The sequence below is a fragment of the Natator depressus genome, chromosome 14 (genome assembly GCF_965152275.1).
Source record: "Natator depressus isolate rNatDep1 chromosome 14, rNatDep2.hap1, whole genome shotgun sequence".
Taxonomy (NCBI): Eukaryota; Metazoa; Chordata; order Testudines; family Cheloniidae; genus Natator; species Natator depressus.
The window spans coordinates 29965865-29987891 of record NC_134247.1 but is presented as its reverse complement, the minus strand read 5'-3'; positions in this window follow the sequence as shown (position 1 = coordinate 29987891).

Genomic DNA, 22027 nt, shown 5'->3' with positions numbered 1-22027 from the left:
CCAACCCCCCCTGCTCCCTGTCCCTTGTCTCCCCCGACCCCTCTCCATATGCCCACCCCCTGACAGGCTCCCCCCAGAACCCCTGACCCATCCAACCCCTCCTGCTCCCTGTCCCCTGACTGCCCCTTGGGACCCCATGCCCCTTCTCCAGCCCCCCATACCCTGCTGCTCAGAGCAGTGTGTCTGGGGTGCGGAGCCAGACACAGTGCCGCACTCCCCCGCAGAGCACGCGGCTCCCCCCGCCCCAGCCCCCAGAGTGCTGCATTGGGAGGGAAATCCCGGCCCTTTGGAGAGTTTTACAAATTCCTCACGGAGGGTGATTTAAAACCCCAAAAGCCGGACATGGCCGGGAAAATCCGGACGCATGGTAACCCGACCACAGCGACTCCAGGATCTGCAGCTGCTGCCACCTCTATGGTGATTCCTCCGACTCATCACCAACCAGCTCTTCCCCATTCTGCCAGCCGGCCCCACGGTCTGACCGTGCAGGAGAACAGAAACCCTTTGGGACAGCAGGAGAGTCTCCTTAATGCCGCACTCTTTGCATGGCTTCCCGCGGTCACCGGGAAACACGACTACCCTGCCCCCAGCAGTCTCTCAAGGAGCTGCCGGCGCAGTCACTGGGCACCCACTCGTAATGGTCTCGGGCAGTGGCATTGCAGAGGGAGCTGAGCAGACCATCCCTTCCGTGACTTCCTGAATTGCTGCCAGGACGGATTCTCTTCTGCTCTACGGAGAGTCCCCGAGGAAAAGCAGCTGTGGTAGGGGAGGGGGCAAGAAAAGCACTCCCCCTGTGCCCTTGACTAGCAGGCAAGCAGGACTCTGGGAGCAAAGGCATCGGTGTGTCTTGCTGGGAGAGCAGAGCTGGAGAGCAGAAAAGGGCACTGGAGGAATGTAGAAAAGTTAGTGTCACGGCCGGGTCATGGGCAGCCAGACCTAGTGGTCAGAGGCAGAGTCCACACTCATGAGACAGGAGTCGAGAGTGAGCTGGGTCAGGACACTGGAAGAGCAGAAGCAAAAGACCAAATTGTGTTCAGCACCTCAAGTCAGATGAGTCACCCCGAGTCCGCATGCCAGGAAATCAAGCCTGGGGAGTGGGAGCAGGAACAGCCAACACACGGTCCAGAGCCGGGGAGCAGCTCGGGTGTTCAGACAGCTTCTTGTTCCTGCTGCTGGTTTAAGGAGGTCCTGGGGGCCGATTAGCTGCTCTGGGACTCTGCCAATAGGAGCCTCAAACTGGGTCTGGACTTCGTCAGTCCTAGGTAAGCAGTTTTTCGTAGGCTTCCAGGTGGCGTGCTGGAGGGTGGCTGTTCCCAGGAACCCTGCAGACCCGGGTTAATGACCCAAGGGTCATGACAGGGAGTGATCTCTCCCGGCTCAAACCTCCTGCACAAAACAGTCTGCAGGGTCCCGGCCGCATCCTCTGAGAATAAAAAAACACAGTCACGATGACAAATAGGCTATGGAACAGGAGTCCCCTCTTTCTTGCAACAGCCCCAAGTGCCCGGAAGAGTGGATGGTTCTTACCTCCAGGAGATGCCTGGGATCTTCCATCTAAGCCTCAATGGGACCCTTGTTTCTTGGTCTGACAGGATGAGATCATCTGTCCCCACTGCTCCCTGCGCTGGCCTGGCTGCAGCACACATTTGTGTAAGAGGCTGGGCCAGAGAGATGTTACAGTCAGGGTCCAGGCAGCCCAGAAGGAGAACAGAGGGTCTGAAACCACAAGACGAAGCAATCAAATCAGCGGATTCGACAGAGAAGTTTTGTACCCTACAGGGACATCAAAGAAGGTCTGTTAGGAAAGCTGAGATGCTAGTCAGGAAACTGCTAAGGCAAAGATTGTGACTTGTTAAGATTCAGTTTAAGTCACTACAAAGTGTGTTGTGTTTTGTTTCTCTGTTTGAAATTTGTCTCTTTCTCTTGCTTAGTTTCACTTAAATCTCTTCTTTGTTACTGTGCTTCCCAAAGCACCTCTGGGTTGTGTGTTTGAGTGAAGTGTGAGTCTCCAGCCTACCCAACAGGCTGAGCTGTGCCCTGTCTCTCTGAAGGTAGCGAATAATTTCTGAGCGGTGCTGGGCCCAGAGTCCAAGGGCAGTTCACCAGACACCTCCTGTGAAGCCCAAAGAGACCAAAGGAGCAGGAGAGATTCAGGCCCCACTGACCCATGGGAACTTCCCACAGAAGAGGCTACACAGGGATCCAGACACAGCCAGCAGGATCCCTCCCACAAGCTGGGCCATGTCCTTCCCCTCCCAGCCCCACAGCTTCCTCCCCACCCCAGCCTCAGGAACCCCTCCCACCTCCCTGCTCTCCCCACCCACTCTCCAATACCAGGCTGTTTCCAGAATGGAAGCAGGTGTGTACCAGAGTTCACTCACCGCTAGATGCTGGCCAGGCCTCGTGTCATTGCTTTCTAGCTGGGCTAGCAACCCCGCTGATACTCACTCTTGCAGTTTGTTGGCTGGGAACTCAGCCCTCCAACCAGGTGACTGGCCTTTACTCCACTCCTTCCTGGGTCGTGCTCCTTCCAAACAAAGTCCAAAAATGTCTTGAACAGAAACAAGGCCTTCCACCCTCGAGGGGAGTTCTGTCTCAGCCTGATTTCGGCTCGGCCTGCCCTTCTTGGGTTTCTAGGGTCTTCTATGTCCCCTTCCTTAGGGACAGTGAGAGAAGCCGGTCCTACCCTGGACTCCAGGGTTTGGCCCAAGGCCGTTGACTGAACAGCTCGCTCTGCTTCTGTACTTTTGCGGCTGTTTCCTCTTGTTTCCTCTCAGGTGGGGCTCACTTGGTCATCAATTTGGCCTAGCCCCAGGCTAGGCAGCCATAGGCCAAGCCACCCTCTTAGATACCCTCCTCCTTCAAATCCGGTCCAGCCCAGCTGACAGGTTTGCTGAGGGGATGGTGAAACCCCATTGCTGATCAGAAGGAGGTCAGAGTCTGTTCTCTAGGAGCTGAAGGTCCGTTTGTCCTGCTGCGGGAAGTGGAGCTGGAGAGCGGAGATGTTAGGTGAAAGAGACTGCATGATGGAGTTGGAGACTGAGGGATGGGAGCCTCCTCCCACAAACGCTTCCAGGAGAACAGGTTTGAGGAGTTCTCTGGGGAGTCTCTTGCTAGGAAAAGAACAAGGGTGGCACATTGATGGAGATGTCTCTGTCCCAGGGATGGGGGAAGCTCCCAGCCAGGCTATGCAGCAGAGATCCCATTTCTCCCCCAAGAAACCCATATGCCCAAAGAAGTCAATGACTCTTACCTCCATGAGGGAGCGGGGTCTTCCCTCTCAGCCTCTTTGAGACCTACCACTGCTTGGTTTCCTCGGACCAGGGACCTGCCCCCACTGCTCCCTGAGGTGGTTCAGCTTCTGACTGCACCCATCTGGGAGGCTGTCACACACCCCACGGCCTACAAGACACGGGGGGAGGAGGCTCCTCTTCATCTCAGACTCGCAGAGTCCAGAGAAGGGCCAAAGGAAGAATAAAGGGCAGGAGATGAAGCTAGCCCTGAACCTCTGTCCCATCCTCACCTCCTCAAATGTGGAGCTTCCTGAGCTTCAGTTGGGCAGACAGTCTGTAGCTCTGACACAAAGGTCCTTCTGCGCCACATGGGGCAGGAAGATCTCTACCTGGGAGCACGGAGAATGGGATGGGGGTGAGATCAAGGAAAGAGGGGAGGGATATGGGTGTGAGGGAAAGAGCTCCTGCCCCAGATGAAGGAATTTGGGGGGCCGAGGGAAGGACCCGGCTCCACAGAGAGGGGAGAGAATTTCTGTGAGTGCCAGGGGCCTCCATTTCCGCTTCCACTAGCCCCCCATTTACAGTGAGACAGAGCAGTACCTGCAGCAGGGAGCGGGACTTGCTGAACAGGGAGGGGAACCTTTAAGAGCATCAGATGAGCCACAGCCCTTGCAGCGCCTCGGGCATCTGGTGCAAGTGCCTGATGATGTGAAGCTGGCACATGACCTTGGCTGTGACATCCTCGTGCTGCAGGGGAACGAGAACATGTCAGAGACGGAGACACTCCCCAGGGATCAGGGAGGATGAAGGGCACCTGGAATCAGCACCATCATTTCCACCCAGCAGCTGTTCATGTCTGAGTGGTGGATTCACCCTCCCGACCCCCAGGATGGAGGCTTGCTGTCCTCTCTAGTGACCTCCAGTGCCAACCCCCCTCCTTGTCGGCTGAACTTCTGCCACCTCCCCGTCCATGCCCCTGACAGCTGTTCCACCTCCAACCCACCTGGGGACACCGCTCAAGTTCGTAGAACTCTCTCCTCCACCCCTACCTCCATCCCCACCCAGCTAGGGAAGGGAGGGGACTCTAGCAGGGTGGCGGGGGGCAGGAGGGATTCTGGCAGCAGTGAAGTGGGATGGGGAGAGCTTGAGACCTTTCCCCAAGTCCATACTGGCTCTGGAGCTCACTGTGTCCCCTACCCAGTTCCCAGGTTGGGGCGTTCTGCTTCCTGACCGGCAATGGAATTGGGCAAAGCCCACCTCCTTTCTCTGCTTCTACAGGGTGCAGGGAATTAAACAAGGGTCTGATCAAGCAATCGTGACTGACTGACTCAGGGGTCTCCTCTCAGACACTTGGCGATCAGCCAGGAGGTCAAGGAGTACAGAGACACCCAGAGCCATAATCCTATATTAACTCACCCACCCGGGGATCCTCCTTATGCCACGTAGCAATGCAGCCATGTAAGACACTCAAATCACGGCAACTAGCGAGGTTCCAATGTGGGACCTTTCGCACCAGCCTGTCCCACTGGTTGCTGGATGAGGAACTCTGAGCTGGAAATAAGGAGTGGGCTCTTTTCCTGTCTCCAGGAGGCATCCGCTGCAGGGAACCCAGCCAGCCACACTCCCTGAGCTGTCTCATGCCCTGGCACAGTGCCCTTACCTCCCCCACTCTGGCTGTATTCTTGTAGCCCAAGAGCCTTCTGTCCTGGTGCCAGTCATAGCACCAGAGATCTTCCGCGTCATGTATGGTCAGGCCTGGAAGAGAGAGAGAGAGAGAGAGAGAGACTTTTCTCATTCTGGTTGCAGTGTCTGTGTCCTTCCAATCCCATTGGTGGCTGCACAGTGGAGTGGAGAAGAACAGAGGCAGAGAGAGACTTGTCCTCCAGCTGGGGTCAGTCTGAAAGAAATGGTCTGGGGTCCCATTATCCACCTGTGGTCACTCATAGTCCACAATTGGGTTCCGTGTCCCAGCTGGATTCATTACCCCTCTGTTGGAGCAGCAGTTGGTAGAGCCGGTAAGTCCCCTCCCTGGCCTGCCGGCTGATGTCCTTGTCTGGATCGCTGACAAATAGAGCCAGCTGGGCCACATGGTGACCCATCCTAGGGAACTCAGCTGAGATCTAATGGAAGGGAGAGGAGAGGGGACTCCATCAGCATTTTCCTCTCAACTCCCCTGGGCCAGAGGGCTCCTTCCCCTTAGCCCCTCTGCAGGAGATGCTGGGGGAGAGGAGCTTGAGATCGACCCTTCATTTGCTCTGCTGCCAAGGGAGCCTGGAGCTGCTTTGGGATGCCAAGCAGGGGCTGGAGCATGGGCCCCTTAAAGGCCCAGGGACAACACTGAACCAGGACAAGAAGAACTTGACTCAAGCCTAGCTCAGTCCCTGCTCTCACTCTGCCTCCCCATGAAGTAACCTCCTAAGCCACAGCCCCGGCAGCAGCAGATCCTGCAGCCCGCTGGAGCCAGCCCGCCTCCACCTGGAGCCAGCAAGCTGGTCGCGGAGCTCACTTACGTCAAACTCAGGGAGGGTGACTGTGTATCTCAGCAGGGCTGTGCTGCTCCTGATAGCCCTGGCTCGCTCCTGCGACACCCTGGACACGACCCACAAGTTGACATGCTGTGGGGAAAGGAGGCAGGTCAGACTCAGTGGCCAGGTGCACCTGCTTTGCAAATGAGCCCCACGCCCCCAGCCCCAGGGGCCTGAGACAATCTGTGCAGGGGGGAATATGTGAGTCCTTGATGGCAGAGCTTTAGAAGGGGATTCTTTCCCCCAGGACGCAGCTTGTACCCTGCAGGTCACAACTTCTCAGCGTCTCTCTAGATTGGGACAATGTTTGGGGTCGGGGCTGGTCCCATCCTTCCAGAACTCCTGATTCCTGAACAGTTCACCAGAAAGGAGACTGAACCCTCGGCCTTTCCCTGCTACGAAAATCCTTGCGGGGATGTAGGGAGTGACTGAGAACTGGGTTTTCAGACTCTCACTCCCCAAGACAGCCAGGAGCCCTGTGCTTAGTGCTCAGCAGAACCAGGCAGAGCTCTGGCTTGAAGTCCCAGCTCCTTCCTCTGTCCCTCAAGAAGGAAGGACCTCACACTGCATTGCACTGACCTCCCGAACCAAGGACGGCCCACTGGGGACCCAGCTAGGAGGACAGAGTAGAAAATGGATCTTCCAGTCTCTCCTTACCAGTCCTCCAAAGAGTTACGGTCAAATGGGGCTCACCTCCAAGATGAAGTGGAGCCTGTCTGTGTCTGGGGACTCTGCCAGCAGGTTCCCCAGCATGGCATCCAGGACCTCTGGGATGACTTTGTGCAGAGCCTGCAAAGCATGGGTCAGAGTTAGGGAACCTGGGCCTACACCTGCCACAGGATGGGAAGAGGGGTCTCTGGGAAGCACTGGGGAGACTCCCAAACACATCTCCTGGCCTCTCTCCTTCACATCCCACTGCAGGCAATTCACAAGAATTGATGACCCCTAGACCTTTGATCCATGAGCTTAGCAGGTCTCTGCAGTGGGCCTTGTAGGCAGAAGAGTATGAAACAGCCAAGTTGCCATGCATGGAAGCTGGGCTTCTGGGCAAAACACGGCTTATGAAAGAAAGAAAGAAAGAAAGAAAGAAAGAAAGAAAGAAAGAAAGAAAGAAAGAAAGAAAGAAAGAAAGAAAGAAAGAAATCCCCCAGGGAGGGGTAATCTCTTCCCTGCTGGAGGGAAGGATCCAACCCTGCAGCTTGTTCCATCTCCGCTACCCCACCCCTAAATCTGGAGCTCCAGCGAATCAAGGGAGCAGGGACCAAGGACTACTCTGGAAAAGTAAGAGGACGGAGGAGGAGGAGGTACCTGGATGTCGGTGGTGTCCTTCTCCGTGCCCAGGGTGAAGACGGAGTGAAGGGCAGCTCGCAAGAGGTGTGTCTCTAGGGCTGGCTCCAGCGCAGGTTTCATGGTGCTGGCAAGAGAGAGGAGCTGGTATTAGACTGTGCAGTACGGGCGTGGGACTGTCGCCAACATGGACACCAAGCCACAGGGATAGAGGCACAGGCTGGCGAGAATGGAAACTGAGGCACTTAGCTAGGGAATGACAAGGCCAAGGCTTCCCAGACAGACAGTGGCAGGACAGGAATAGCTCCTGTACCCTGGAGCCTGCTGCCCCTCCTGTATCTGAGCCGGGGAGTGAGCCCCTCCCCAAGGCCCCTGTCATGTTATGGGAGTGAAAAGAACAGCCCTGCCAGGAGAGAGTGACCCTTCCCACCCCACCATCTCTGCCAGAGGCGCCACTCTTGAGAGGTGACCTGGGAGCGACAGTGACGGTGACTCCCAGCCTTGGGCCTGAGCAGCACTGGGGTGAGGGGAGCCGGCGGGGTTGGGGGTGGGGCTGTCTCAGTACCAGAGGTTGCCCACTGCAGCCAGGGAGTGGGCGAGGATGGCGCTGGGTGACGAGTCATCGGGAAGCTCCTCGATGAGCTCCTGTGAGATGCGAAGGAGACAAAGGAGCATGTGAGATTCAGGCCCGACTCACACCTCCCAGTGAGGAGATGACACAGCCAGTGCCCCACATGGCCAGCAGGATCCCCCACCACCTCCCGCTCCTCCCATTCCTTCCTGCCCATCAGACTTGTCCCCCTTCCCGGATTCCTGCCCAGCTCACTCCCAATCCCCTTCTCTCCTCCTCCCTCTCAAAACTGCCCCCATTCAGCCCCATCCCGACGACCGAGCTGGGACCATGTGATTCCTTGGCCCCCACTCTCAGCTGCCCTCCAGCCCCACAAGTCCCCCCCTGCCCACTACTGACCAATCTCACAATTTCTCCCTTCTCTAATCCCAAGTCTTGAGCCCCAGCAACCCTTGTCCTCTGCTGCCCCCTCCAACACCACTCAGCCCCCACCCATTAGCCCGGCCATACCCCTGCCAATCCCGTGTCTCTCTCCTCCCTCCAGCTGCCATATGGCGTGTCTCACTCACCACGATCCTCTTCACCACAGCCGCCTTGCAGCAGCGCGGCTCCAGCGTGTCCTCCCCTCTCTCCCGTGCAGCCAGACATGCGGGGTAGATGGCCTGAAGGAACAGGAGCTGCTGCCCCTCATCCTGGACCCACCAGGAGTGGGGTATAGCGAGAGAGAACCTGTTAGCTAGGGAACTTCCTGCCCCACCCACACCAGCTCCAGGGCTCAGGCCTCAATGGGGAATTGTGGGGACCCGCCTATTGTCCAAATTCCCCACCACTCCTACACAAGCAGGATCAGGAACTGGGACAGTGCCTGTGGGGGGAGATGACCTCCGCTTTTGTGGGACAAACACCCCCATCTTGGGGGTCCCACATCATGGATGTAAAAGGGCCCCATTAGGGGTGGTGGATCAGGAGGGACAAGACCCTCGGCAGGGGGTGGGGATGCTGGGAAGGGACAGGGCAATCTTGCTTCCAGCCCAGGTGGGGAACATTTGTACCTTATCTCTGCACTGGAGCTGCTCTCGGATGACCTTGAGAGCAGCTTCATCTTTGGCCATGTCCACCCCTTCCTCCTGCTCCAAATCCAGGGCTCCTGGTGGTGGGAGGAGAGCAGAGGAAAAGGACAAAGGAAGCAAGAAGAGAAAGGTAGGAGGGACAGAGGAAAAGGGAAAACAAAAAGGAGAAACCCCAGTGTCCCCAGTAATTCTAAGGGACAAAGTCCTAGGTCGGAAATAAAATGCTGCCTCCACAATCTAATGTTTTTCTTTCCTAAAAATCAGCCAGCACCTGATGGATCAGACTGAACAGGTTCCAAACCTCTCCGAGGCTCTTACCTTCTCTACAGGGACGTCTGTTTTCGAGCAAAACCACTGAAAGAAAAGGAGAAAACTCCAAAGAGGGTCCTCCTTGCGCTCACGAATGTGAAAGTGAATGCTCTCTCAGTCCTCCAGGAGAGACCTCGAGAAGGAGACGTGCTGAAGCAAAGCCACAGGGATCTCCCAGGTTGCCCCTGTCCTGCACCCCTGTCCTGCCTGGCTGATGTCAAGATCTCTCTGTGAGGTCATCGCCTCCCCACCACCTTTGTCCAATAGGCTGAGGTCCTGCCAAAGGCCCTTGTGATGTCACTGCCACACCCACCCCTCCCCTGCAGTGCTGATGTCCTGCCCCTGTCCAGCTACATTGGATGTTTCAGCTGCTTCCCCTGGATCACCCCACTCAATGACACTTCCTTGTGGGGTGACACCGACTACACAGTAGAACACAGAGGTTCTTCCCCAGGCCACAATTAGGTTTCACAAGTTAGTCGACTTTATGGTCAGAAGGAACCGTTCGAGCATTTAATCTCATCCCCTGCGTATCCTGAGGCCTCCTGTATGTCAGAAGAGCTGGGCTTTTCTTTTACTCAAACATTTTCCAGAAAGGCATCTAGTCTTTATTCGAAGAGATCAAGAGATGGAGAAGCCATCGTTTCTCTTGGTTCTTTGTGCCAATGACGAACCACCCTCTTACAAATCTGGGTCTTATTGTCATTATACTTTTTCTGATTTCTGCTTCCATCCATGGGGTCTTGTCATGCCTTTCTCTGCGACATAAAAGAGCCCTTTTATACTCAACATTTTCTCTCCATGAAGTCAAGCAACTCACTTCTCATTCTTCTCTTGTAGATACTAAACAGATTGAGGTTTTTCAATGTCTCATTATAGGGCATCATCCCCATCACTCAGTTATGAATCTTTTCTGCACCCTCTCCAATTGTTTTAACGTAATATTCAAAATGTGCACACAAGAACTGGATTCAACATTCCAACATCAGTCTCACCAATGCTCTTTCACTTCCATTTCCATCCTCACTACTCTATCCAGCCAAGAATGGCTTTAACCTTTTTTAACACAGTTTCACATTGACAGCTCATGTTGAGCAGCTCGTCCACTATGGCCCCAAAATCCTTTTCAGGGTCACTGCTTTCCAGCGGATTGTCCCCAATTCTCTAGGGTGCCGCCTGACTCCTTTGTTACTGGAGGTATGGGGTTGCATTTGGCTTGATTAAAACCTAATTATTTAGTAAATATTAGAGAAGAACTAGCCCATTAGAGAGAGAATCGTGAATTACTCAAAGACAATGAATGGAGAAAAGGGGCAAGAGCAATCAAATACATATTTGGTTACGGCCTATTTCCTTGGTCTTAAAAGAGGGTAACAAGGACCTGAGCCTCCTCCCTCACAATAGCCCCAAGCTCCCCCAATCAGCATTGAGACTCTGAGAAGCAGAAAGCTGAGAGTTCTCACCAGATGTCCCGGGTCACCACCGGAGGGAGTCACTCTTAGAGCACCATTCCAGCCACATGTCTTTGGGAGGGCCTCCCGCAATGAGAGTTGGAGTGCAACCCCTCCCACCCCCCCTCCGTCCCCAACTCCACACCCACAGACAGGTCCTGGTGGTGAAAGGAAAGCAGGGGAAAAGGACAAAGATGCAAGAGAAGACGAGAAAGGAGGGAGAGACAGGAAAAGGGAAAACAAAAAGGAGAAACCCCAATGTCCCCAGTAATTCTAAGGGACAAAGTCCTAGGTCGGAAATAAAATGCTGCCCCCACAATCTAGTGTTTTGCATTCCTAAAAATCAGCCGGCACCTGATGGATCAGACTGAACAGGTTCCAAACCTCTCCGACGCTCTTACCTTCTATACAGGGACGTCTGTTTTCAAGCAAAACCACTACAAGAAAAGGAGAAAACTCTGAAGAGGGTCCTCCTTGCGCTCACGTACGTGCAAGTGAATGCTCTCTTAGTCCTCCAGGAGAGACCTCGAGAAGGACACGTCCTGAAGCAAAGCCACAGGGATCTCCCAGGTTGCCCCTGTCCTGCACCCCTGTCCTGCCTGGCTGATGTCAAGATCTCTCTGTGAGGTCATCGCCTCCCCACCACCATTTTTGTCCAATAGGCTGAGGTCCTGCCAAAGGCCCTTGTGATGTCACAGCTACACCCACCCCTCCCCTGCAGTGCTTATGTCCTGCCCCTGCCCAGCCACATTGGATGTTTCAGCCGCTTCCCCTGGATCACCCCTCTCAATGAGCGTTCATTGTGGGCTCAAGCCGAACACAGTAAAACATCAGAGGCTTCTCCCCATGCTACGCTCAGTTTTTCATAAATTAGCAGACTTTATGGACAGAAGAGACAATTAGAGCATGTCATCCGACCCCCCGCATATCACATGCTTTCTGTAGAGCATAGGAGCTAGTTTTTGACTACACATGTTCCAGAAAGGCATCTAGTCTTCATTAGAAGACATCAAGAGGTGGGGAATTCCCACCACTTCCCTTTCTAGTTTGTTCCTTTGGTGATTCATCCTCACTGTTGAATATGTGTGCCCTCTTTCGAATACGAATTGGTCTCTTTTGAGTTTCCAGCCACTGGGTCTTGTTATGCTTTTCTCTGCTAGATTAATGAGCCCTTTAATACCCGATATTTTCTCTCCATGAAGTCACTTCAACACTTCAATGACATCACCTCCCGATCTTTTTTATCATCTAAACAGGCTGAGCTCTTTCAATAGCTCATTCGCAGGCATTTTTCTCCAGCCCTCAAAACGTTTCGTTGCTTTTTGCTGCCCCATCTCCAATATTTCCAAATCTTTTTTCAAAGGTGGACGCCAAAACTGGATGCAGGATTCCATGATCAGTCTTCCTCATGGTGTGTCACCTCCCTCTGCGCCTCACTGCTCTTTTCATACATCTAATGATGGCTTTAGCCCTGTTCACCACAGCATCACCCTGGGTGCTCATGTTGAATGGCTTGCCCAGCATGGCCCCGAAATCCTCTTCACAGTCAGTGCTTTCCTGGATACACTTCCCCACTCTGTAGGTGTGGCCTGCATGCTTTGTCGCTAGCTATAGGACCCTTCCTTTGGTTATTTTCAAACTTGTTTTCTTTGAATGGGTCCAGCTTCTCAAGGGATCCGATTTCTCTGTGTCACTGCCCTGTCCTCATCATTAGTTACCACTCTGCCACTATTTTATCACCCACCAATGTTAGCAGCAGTGATTTTTTATTTGGGTTGCAGTTCATTGATATTTATTTTCAAGAATTAGTCCCCGACAGCCTCTTCATATCCCTAGTGCCTAGAACCTGCTCTACACAGCACAGTGAGAAAAGGCCGCCCGGCCCAGCTGTGCCCTAGGGGCTAAGCACAGAACAACCTTAGGAGCTTCTGTCATCCATAGCTTCTGAACAACATGTGGGGGTCATCAGCTTACAAATACATTCTAGACCGGTAGCGTAGACAGGCCCCAAATGTATCTAAGTGTCCCGCCTTGAAAAAGAGGAGAGAAAAAAACAGAACCTTGATTAGCTTTATTTTATAGTCGTGGAAACTGAGGCACAGAGAAGCAAAGAGATTCTCTCATGGTCAAAAAGCCAGGAATAGAAAACGGCAGATCTGCTGGTAGTCAGTCCTGGGCCCTAGCCGTGTTTGTCCTGGCCTCTCTGCTTCAGCTCCAGCAACAACCCGAGGCGAGGTTTTCTTCATCTCCATGTCCTTTAACTTCACGTCACTGCAGAAGAAAGATTGTTTCTGACCAGCTGGCTCTAATGCATGGAGATGTCTTTCCAGAAGACGTGCTCTGGCTCAGTCCCATGTCGTAGGTTTTCTGGAGGAAGCGCTCGGTGATGTTCTAGGGCCTGTGTTACACAGAAGATGGACAGAATGGTCCTTTCTGACCTTAATTCTTTTCTTTCGCTAGGAGGGTAACGCTGGACATTTTCTCTCATTCACTTTCCTTTGGAATAATTTCAATCCAGTCCAAAGGATTTCCTCTTCCATTGTGTCTTCAGCACCTTCCCTAGCAAACAGTTCCTGTTCGAGCACAGGTTTCCAGTTTCAGGCTGTCCCAGGGGGAGATGGCCATGAAAGGGGTAGTAGCTCAACTGAACCTATCCCCAGGTGAAGGGAATAAGTGCAGGGGCAGAAGGAGAGGCCCCGAGATAGGACAGATTCTTCTGCTGGGCTAAGAGTATAGTTGGATGCACTTCACTTCACTTCACTTCATCGGATGCATTCAGTGGAAAATACAGTGAGGAGATTTATATACACACAGAACGTGAAAAAATGGGTGTTATCATACACACTCACTTCAGATGAGCTATTACCAGCGGGGCGGGGGGGCGGGGGGGAGAAAACCTTTTGTTGCAAGGATAGGTTCCTGGGTTAGTGGTTCTGTTGTGTGGTGTGTGGTTGCTGGTGAGTATTTGCTTCAGGTTGGGGGGCTGTCTGTAGTCAAGGACTGGCCTGTCTCCCAAGATTTGTGAGAGTGAAATGGCCCACCTTGATTATCACTACAAAAGGTTTTCTTTCCCCCCCTCCACTCTCCTGCTGGTAATAGCTCATCTGAAGTGAGTGTGTATGATAACACCCATTTTTTCACGTTCTGTGTGTATATAAATCTCCTCACTGTATTTTCCACTGAATGCATCCGATGAAGTGAGCTGTAGCTCACGAAAGCTTATGCTCAACTAAATTGGTTAGTCTCTAAGGTGCCACAAGTCCTCCTTTTCTTTTTGCTTAGATGAATGGGTCTGGAGTTGCCTAGATCACTTTTTTCCCTCTTGCTTTACTATCATCGGACACTAGATGGGGAGGAAGAGCCTCACCAGCTCTATAAAACCAGCTGGGGGAAGGCTGGGAACGACAGGTATCAGAATAAGCTAGACCCGGGCTTCTCAAACTTTTGTTTTTGCTGGCCCCACTTTGAAAGTATTTCAGGCTATGACAACCCCCGACCCCCAAACAGTCATAGCAAGTTACTGTACGGACTCATAGAAACATACGCATGGTATTGCCACCCTTACTTCTGGGCTGCTACGGGCGGGGCACTGCCCTCAGAGCTGGGCAGCTGGAGAGGGGCAGCTGTTGTAGCCCTCTTCCCCTCCTGCCCCCCTCCCCTGAGAATATTTTTGTGATCTCTTGACCCCCCCCTTCTCCCCGCCATAGCCTTGCAACCCCCTTTTGGGTCAGGACTCCCAGTTGGACAAATGCCGAGCTAGACAATCTCAAACCATGAACTAGTTCCCAGGTGTCTCTGGGCCGATTCTCAGAGGAGGCAGCTCCCAGAATCAGGTCCTCGATGGCTCTCCCAGTGCAGCAGGCCCTGGGTGCAGCGATCGGTTTGAAACAGGAACCCCTGCAAGATGCTCTCTACCTTCAGTTCCTAACCCCTCCAGGGGCCGAGTGCATCTCCCCCATCCTCAGGCAGAGCTCAGAGCAGAGTCAGCAGCAGCAGCCCCTCCCCGGCGAGAGCTCCAAGCGAAGGCAGGGGCCTGGCAGAGAGAGCAGAGGGGCACAGGCAGGTCAGCGGAGGGGTGGAAGGTGGATCCCACCCCAGGAGATTTAACAGAGAGAGGAAAGCGGGGCTGTGAGAGCGCAGAACAGAGATACCCCCCCAGCAAATCCCCCCACCCCAGACATCGAGATCCCGGCCTGGGAGAGGGGTTCGCTCCCCAACACATACTCACGACAGCTGCAGCAAGGGGTCCCTGTGGGGCGGGAGGAGCTTCCACCCCGCTCCGGCTGGCTGGATCTGGAAAGAGGGAGAGAGAACAGGGAGAGGAGAGTGCGGTGAGGAGTTGGTGCCCAGGGGTCCCCCTCCCCTGCTCCTAGCTCTGGACCCCCATTGCAGGGGTATCTGTGGGTGTGTTCAGGGAAGGGCCGGGGGCTCTGCTCCATCAGGGCTGAGAGTGTCAGAGCAAAGTAACTGTAACACTGCTGAGTATTTTCAATGTTGCCTCACCCTGAATGTCACTGATCCCCCAGTTTAGAATGCGTCTCCCCGGCCGCTTCTCTTGCTAATTTGAACCTCAGGGAACACATCAAATCTCTCTCCTGTCCCCCACAGCTGCTGGGTTTGGGCCACTGCCAGGGCCCTCTACACCGGGGTTAACATCTGGATCCTGGCCAAGCTGGTTCTAGCCCATGTGGCCAACCCCCAGTGACCAAAAATCACAAGTCAGAGCCCCCCAAAACCATCAGATTGGCTTAAACAAGATGAGATTTTGAAAACAACTGTGGGTTCTGTTCTTGATCTCCTGGTGGTGGAGCCTTTAGGGGTCACCTTTTCAAGCTTTTCTCCCCATCCAGGAGGGCTAGAACAAGAAAAACTTCTGACAAAAATGGCCAACCCCGCCAAAATCTTCTACCAGAATCAGAAAAAATTAGTCCAGAATGATTGAAAACAGAACAATTTTTGGTTTTTGAATTTTCCAAGAAGACAGTGAATGTTTTTTATTAAAGACGACACTTTCCACAAAAGGTTGCCTTGAATCAAACACACAATTTTTCTGAAAAAAAAAAAAATTAATTGAACCATTTCAGTGGTTCTCAAACTTTTGTCCTGGTGACCCCTTCCACACATCAAGCCTCTGAGTGCAACCCCCCGTTATAAATTATTAAACCACTTTAATATATTTAACACTGTTATAATGGCTGGGGATGAAGCAGGGTTTGGGGGTGGAGGCTGACAGCTCATGACCCCCACATAATAACCTCACGACCCCCAGTTTGAGGACCCCTGGACTACACTGAGCATGCCCAGAAAGAGAGCCAGAGGGTTGAAAGGCCGCTGGGATGGACAAGACTTGTGGGGTTCTGAGAGACTGTCCCCCCCCGCCACCCCGCAGCAGTGTGAATTCAGCTCCAACCAGGGGCAGGAATCTGAAATCAGTTAAACAGCAGAGACTTCATGCAGGCAGAGGTCCGGCTTGCCAGGCAGGGACAGCTCCTTCCCTCTTAGAACGTGGGCATCAGCAAAACTCAAGCATCAGAAACCTGGGAATTAGAGGCGAGGGACAGAGGGCCCCCCCGCCCCCCAGCCTGGAGAGGGGGAAGGGACGGGGGACCCCCCCAGCCCGGAGAGGGGGAAGGGGAGGGGAGAGGGGTGACAGAGGCCCCCCCCCAGCTCAAAGAGGGGGAGGGGGCCCCTTAGGGGGAGCGGTCGCCAAACGGCGATGCCCAGCCCATGAGTCGGGGTTCCGGCGGGGGGGGGGGCTCTGGAGGGGGGGGTTCCAGCCCCTGCCCCACAGTGTCCCGGAGCTCCCCCAGCGAGCCCGGCGTGGGTTGCACGTTTCTCACCGGCTCAAGACCCTGAGGGGAAAAGGACCCTGCCAGATTTACTTGGGGGTGGGTCTTTTGCTCATGGGTTGTGTTATGAATCCCGTGGGTGGTGTTTCCCCAGCATAATGCCGCATTGTTTCCCTCCTTTATTAAAAGGCTTTTGCTACACTCAGACTCTGTGCTTGCGAGAGGGGAAGTATTGCCTCTTGGAGGCACCCGGGGGTGGTTTGTAATTGTCCCAGGTCTCTGGGTGGGGGCTCGAGCTGGTTTTGTATTGCGTTATTGAAACCCCTAGATACTCAACCTGGCCCTTGTTGCTGCTGACTCTGACGTGCAGAAGGGTTACAATTACATAGGAATTAGATACAGTGCTCCTGTCAGCTAATTTCCAAGTTATCTGCAAAAAAAACCCTAGATTTTTCAGATGCCTAAGTAGTAACTGTTAAAGTTGCCCCCCCATCTGAAATGGCACCCCAGCATCCCCCCCAGCATGTACTGAGAGTTGGTCAGTCCCTGTCCCAACACATAACACCCCCCCCATGTATCTCTACTTTTCTCCAGCTCCCTCCATCCTACCCCCATTTTCCCTGCACCCCTGGGTCTCTCCCTGCCCCCAGATGTCTATGGGGCTGTCTCTCCGAGGCCCCATTCCGGAGAGAAGCGTGTGGCAGAGTTGAGAATGAATGGCAAGTGATAGTTACATTCCACAATTTTCCAGGGAAACTTTGTTCCCTTGGGTTTGTGGCTGGCTGCTTCTTGGCTCTGTTCCCAGCACTGACGTGCTCCCTGGGCTGCTTTTCTGGCCCCCCTGGCTGGCATGACCCTGTTCCGCAGCTCAGCTTGGACCCCTGCTTTCTCCTTAGCTCGGCCCCTCTCTCTCTGACCCAGGCAATTCTGGCTCACACAGAGGATGGGACCCCCCTGGCCTCCTGACTCCCTGATTAACCTGCCCGCCCTGTCAATCAGGCTGACCTGGCGCATTGGCCTCTCCCCATTGTTCCTGGGGACTGGCAGTCTCAGGGTCCTGATTTCCCATTGACCCTTCCCCTTCCTTTTGGTACTGGCAGCTAGCTAACCCAAACACCCCCACTGAGTTTTAGGAAGTGGACAACAGTCGCCTTACATCAGGGAGACTTGTACCCCCAAAGGGAGCAATGTACCCCCAACTTCCTTAAACTGATGTGGCTCTCAGCCACTGTTGTAAAAGCAGGAGGGTTTATTAGCTGTCTGGAACACAGCGTAGAGAGTCCTTGGTTAGAACAGAGAGTTCCGGCATGGTCCATCCGCGTCAACCGAGAGCCCTTTGACCCCTTTGTTGTCCCAGTTCTGGAGAGCGTCCCCGATTCCAGCGGCCCCACACTGAACAACCCCCAACGTGGCTCCTCTTCAGCCCTTTGTTTTTGTTCCTGAGCAAACCTTGTCCCCTGGCCTTCCTCCTCAGCCCTTTGTTTTCCAGCTGGTCCCATCCCACTGGCTTCCTGCAGAGGGTGGGCCATCCATGGTCGTTAGTTGCTGGGTGCCAAATGTCTGGGCAATTGGAGTGGCCATTGTCTTCGGGGGGTCTCCATGGGCATGGGGCCCCAGGGCCCAGGCATCTAGGCGTCGGCCACGTCTGAATCTCTGGGTCTCTACAAAGGATAAACAACCTTTTCCCACCACCTACTTAACCATGCAGCACATAGGGGAAACTGAGGCACATAGTATTCATACAAAATAGTACAGAAAATTCCCACTCTGTCACAGTTCCAACCCTCCCCCAGTCTGTGCCCGGGGCAGAGAGAACCTTCTTTGCCCCTTCTCCCCCGTCCCACCAGTCTCTGCCCCTGCTCGCCCAAGGATTGCAGTGGCTCTCAACTTTTCCATACTACTGTACCCCTTTCAGGAGTTTGATTTACAGACCCCAAGTTACACCTAACTTAAAAAACATTCGCTTACAAAAGTGTCACACAGCCACTATTACGGAAAAATTGCTGACTCTCTCGTCGTTACCATATAATTATAAAATAAATCAGCTGGAAATGTACATGTCAGTGTACACTCCATAGAGCAAGATGAAGAAGTCACTGTCTGGAATGTTGGTTTGCACTGATGTCACCGGTGCTTTTAGGCAGCCCCTTGTAAAACTAGGCCACTAGCGAGATGAGCAGAGGCGGAGGAGGGTTTCCTGGGGCCCTGGGCCAGAGCAAGTGGACCCTCCTCCCCCTCCGGGGCTCCTGCCCCTTGTCCAATCAGAAGCAATATGCTAATAAGGCGTAGGATCTCCCCCGCGCTGTGTAGTTTCATTCTTCTCGCGGCTGGCTTTTTCGCGCGCTTTCCCTTGCATGAGCCATGGGGGAAGACATGATGTGTGTGAAGGGGGGAGTTGGGGCTCCCCGCTCAGCTAATGCGCAGAGATGGGGAGATGGAGCAGGGACCTGCCTTGCAAAGGATGCTGCAGGCATGGAGTCCCTGGAGGAGGTAAGCTGTGATCTTCCTCCAGAGCAGTGCCCTGGGAACCTGACTCCCACCCCGGCTCTGCAATGGGGGACTGGGGTTAGGGTGGAGACGGGGGGTTATTCTGAAGATCCCAGAGTCATCGCAGCCCTGTGATTATTGTTACAGCCCCCACAGGCAGGCTGCAGGGCCTCGCAGTGTCTGTGAATAACGTACGATTTGTACTGCAGCCGCTGTTGAATTGTGTGGCCATTCTTCGGCAACAAATTGAGCTTGAAGATTTTCGTTTCCCCCAAAGTGAGGTGTTGGGTTAAGGGGAGACTGGCGGGGGGGTTCCAGGAAATGAACAGGAGCTTTTAGACGTGCCAGAAAAGCCAGTAAAACACCCAGAATTGCTCCCAGGTCGGCGAGACATCCTGCCTTTCAGAAAGGGCTCCTGTTCTCTGGCAAATCCTTCCTTCGGGGGACAAATCAACCACGTGTGCAGACGTCACTTCTCCCTTCCCGAGGAGCCTGGCCCAGAGCGCGGCATGCATCGCTTGGCCCTCCTGCCCCGGTCCCTCCAACCTCTGGGGTCCCATGCTCGTGGCTGGGGGGCGGGGGGTGGTGTTACGGCAGCTGGGGGGGGGCAGGCTCCTGGGGGACAGGGTAGCCGGGGTCTTTGCAGGAGCCTTCGCGAGAGAAGCTCACCACTGAGCAACCCGACAGCTGCGCTCGCCCCTCGGGGACTGCGAGCAGGAGCCGCGAACAGGCCGCGTGGCCGGGGAGCTCTCCAGGGGAAGGGCAGAGGGTGTCTGACCCTGCATTGGCCTGGCTGGGGCGGGCGGGCTCGCTCTGCTCATAACTCCAGCAGGAGAACAATGGTCCGCAGCCAGGGTGATGTTTAAGTTGAGGGTGGGGGCGGGGGGAGAGACACCTTTAAATCTGCTTGAATGCTCTGGGTGCCGTTGTGATGCGCTGTCACCCCCAGCGCCCCTGTCTTCTTTCACTTCGTCTCTCCCAGGCGGTGGGTGCAAGACCCAGGCTGTGGCTGCCTTTGTCTGTGCCCCGATGGCCGGGTTCCTCTCCCTTCTCGGGGGCAGCGGCGTTGTGGCCGGGCTGGTCCCGGAATGTGAGAGAGACAAGGCGGGGAACTGACAGCTTTTCTTGGACCAGCTTCTGGTGGTGAAAGGTACAAACTCTGGAGCTCCACAGAGCTCTTCTTCGGGTTTCCTCTGATGGCCTCCCCCAGCCCTGAAGACGAGCTCTGTGGAGCTCCGAGTTTGTATCTTCCACCAGTGGAAGTTAGTCCAGGAACAGGAATTACCCAGCTGGTCTCTCTCTTGCCTTGTTGCCATCCTCCTCTTTCTCTCCACCCATTTCACATCAGATGTTTAGGCTGGGAGCTCTTTGTGGCAGAGATTGTCTTACTATCTGTGCGCAGCATCCCTAGACCAACCCCTAACCCGATCCAGGACAGGAACCTCTCAGCTCTACCCTATTTCTTTCCACTGCAGTCCTGCCTCAGGGATGGAGGCCCCATTGTGCCAGATGCCATCAAAAACACATCACAGAAAGACAATCCTTTCCCCAGGGAGTGTGCAGGCGAAGCACAATAAGTAATTCTCAGCCGTTCCTGCAGAGGAGCAGCAGTGACCTCTAGTGGGACGAGGAATTCCCATTGCTGGAGCACAGACAATCATAACAATAGTGTAATAAAGAATACAACTGCTCTAGAGGTTGGATCCCAAAGTGCTTGTCATACTCATGGGAATCCTTTCCCCCCACTACTGACATGCAGCCACCTCTGGAGTGAAACTCCACAACTGTTCAGCAGCACACAACACGGGCAGATGATGTCTTAGGGGAATGGTTGAAGCAGAATCCACTCACCTATTGGAATTTCACAGGGCATTTGAGGGAGGCAAATTGTAGTCCCCCGAACTGTCATTTGAACCGACTCAGATCTCCACCATTAAAGAAGAGCCATAGGATTTGTAATGACCACAATGGGACCTTGCTTTTAATTCCCAGCTGAATCCTGACACCAGCAGAGGTACAGCACCCCCAGCTGCCAGGTTGAGTCTCTAGGTTCAGTTCTGCCTTAGTCGGGGGTGTCATCCGTCTTCTTTGTTTCAACACTGAGTTTCCCTTGAGGTTTCCCATTGGGAAACAGCCTGGGTCTGACTCTGTTCAGCTTTTATAAGCTCACACGGTCAAACCTCAAGGAATTACATTTGAATGCACCAAGCCAGAGATTTCTCCCAGCCGGTAATTCCTGCATCGAGCCCAGAACTTGTGACTGAGTTAGAGCAGATCATTCGTAAGAGAGCAACTCCGTGTAAAGACTTGGAGTGAATTCTCTCCTCTCTGGCCTCCCAGCACCTTGCTTTCCTGACCTACAGCGTGCCCGGCTGTTTGAGTGCTGACCCTGAGAAAAGCCCTCACTACTACATTGAGCCTGAAGGCTTTTTACTAGGGCTGGCAAGCGATTAAAAAAAATAATCGCGCTTAATCGCACTGTTAAACCATAAGAGAATATCATTTCTTTAAATATTTTTGGATGGTTTCTACATTTTCAAATATATTGATTTCAATTCCAACGGAATACAAAGTGTACGGTGCTCACTTTTGGTTACCAATATTTGCACTGTAAAAAACAAAAGAAAGAGAATATTTCAATTCACCTAATACAAGTACTGGAGTGCAATCTCTTTATCATGAAAGTTGAACTTACAAATGTAGCATTATGTGCAAAAAATAACTGCATTCAAAAATAAAACAATGTAAAACTTTCAAGCCTACAAGTCCACTCAGTCCTACTTCAGCCAATCGCTCAGACAAACAAGTTTGCTTACAATTTGCAGGAGATAATGTTGCCCACTTCTTATTTACAATATGACCTGAAAGTGGGAACAGACGTTCGCATGGCACTGTTGTAGCCGGCATCACAAGATATTTATGTGCCAGATGCGCTAAAGATTCATATGTCCCTCCATGCTTAAACCACCATTCCGGAGGCCATGCGTCCATGCTGATGAGGGGTTCTGCTCAATAACGATCCATGACAGAGCAGACCGAGGCATGTTCATTTTCATCATCTGAGTCAGATGCCACCAGCAGAGGGTTGATTTTCTTTTTTGGTGGTTTGGGTTCTGTAGTTTCCGTATCAGAGTGTTGCTCTTTGAAGACATCTGACAGCATGCTCCACACCCCGTCCCGATCAGATTTTGGAAGGGACTTCAGATTCTTAAACCTTGGCTTGAGTGCTGAATCTATCTTTAGAAATCTCACACTGGTACCTTCTTTGCATTTTGTCAAATCTGCTGTGAAAGTGTTCTTTAAAT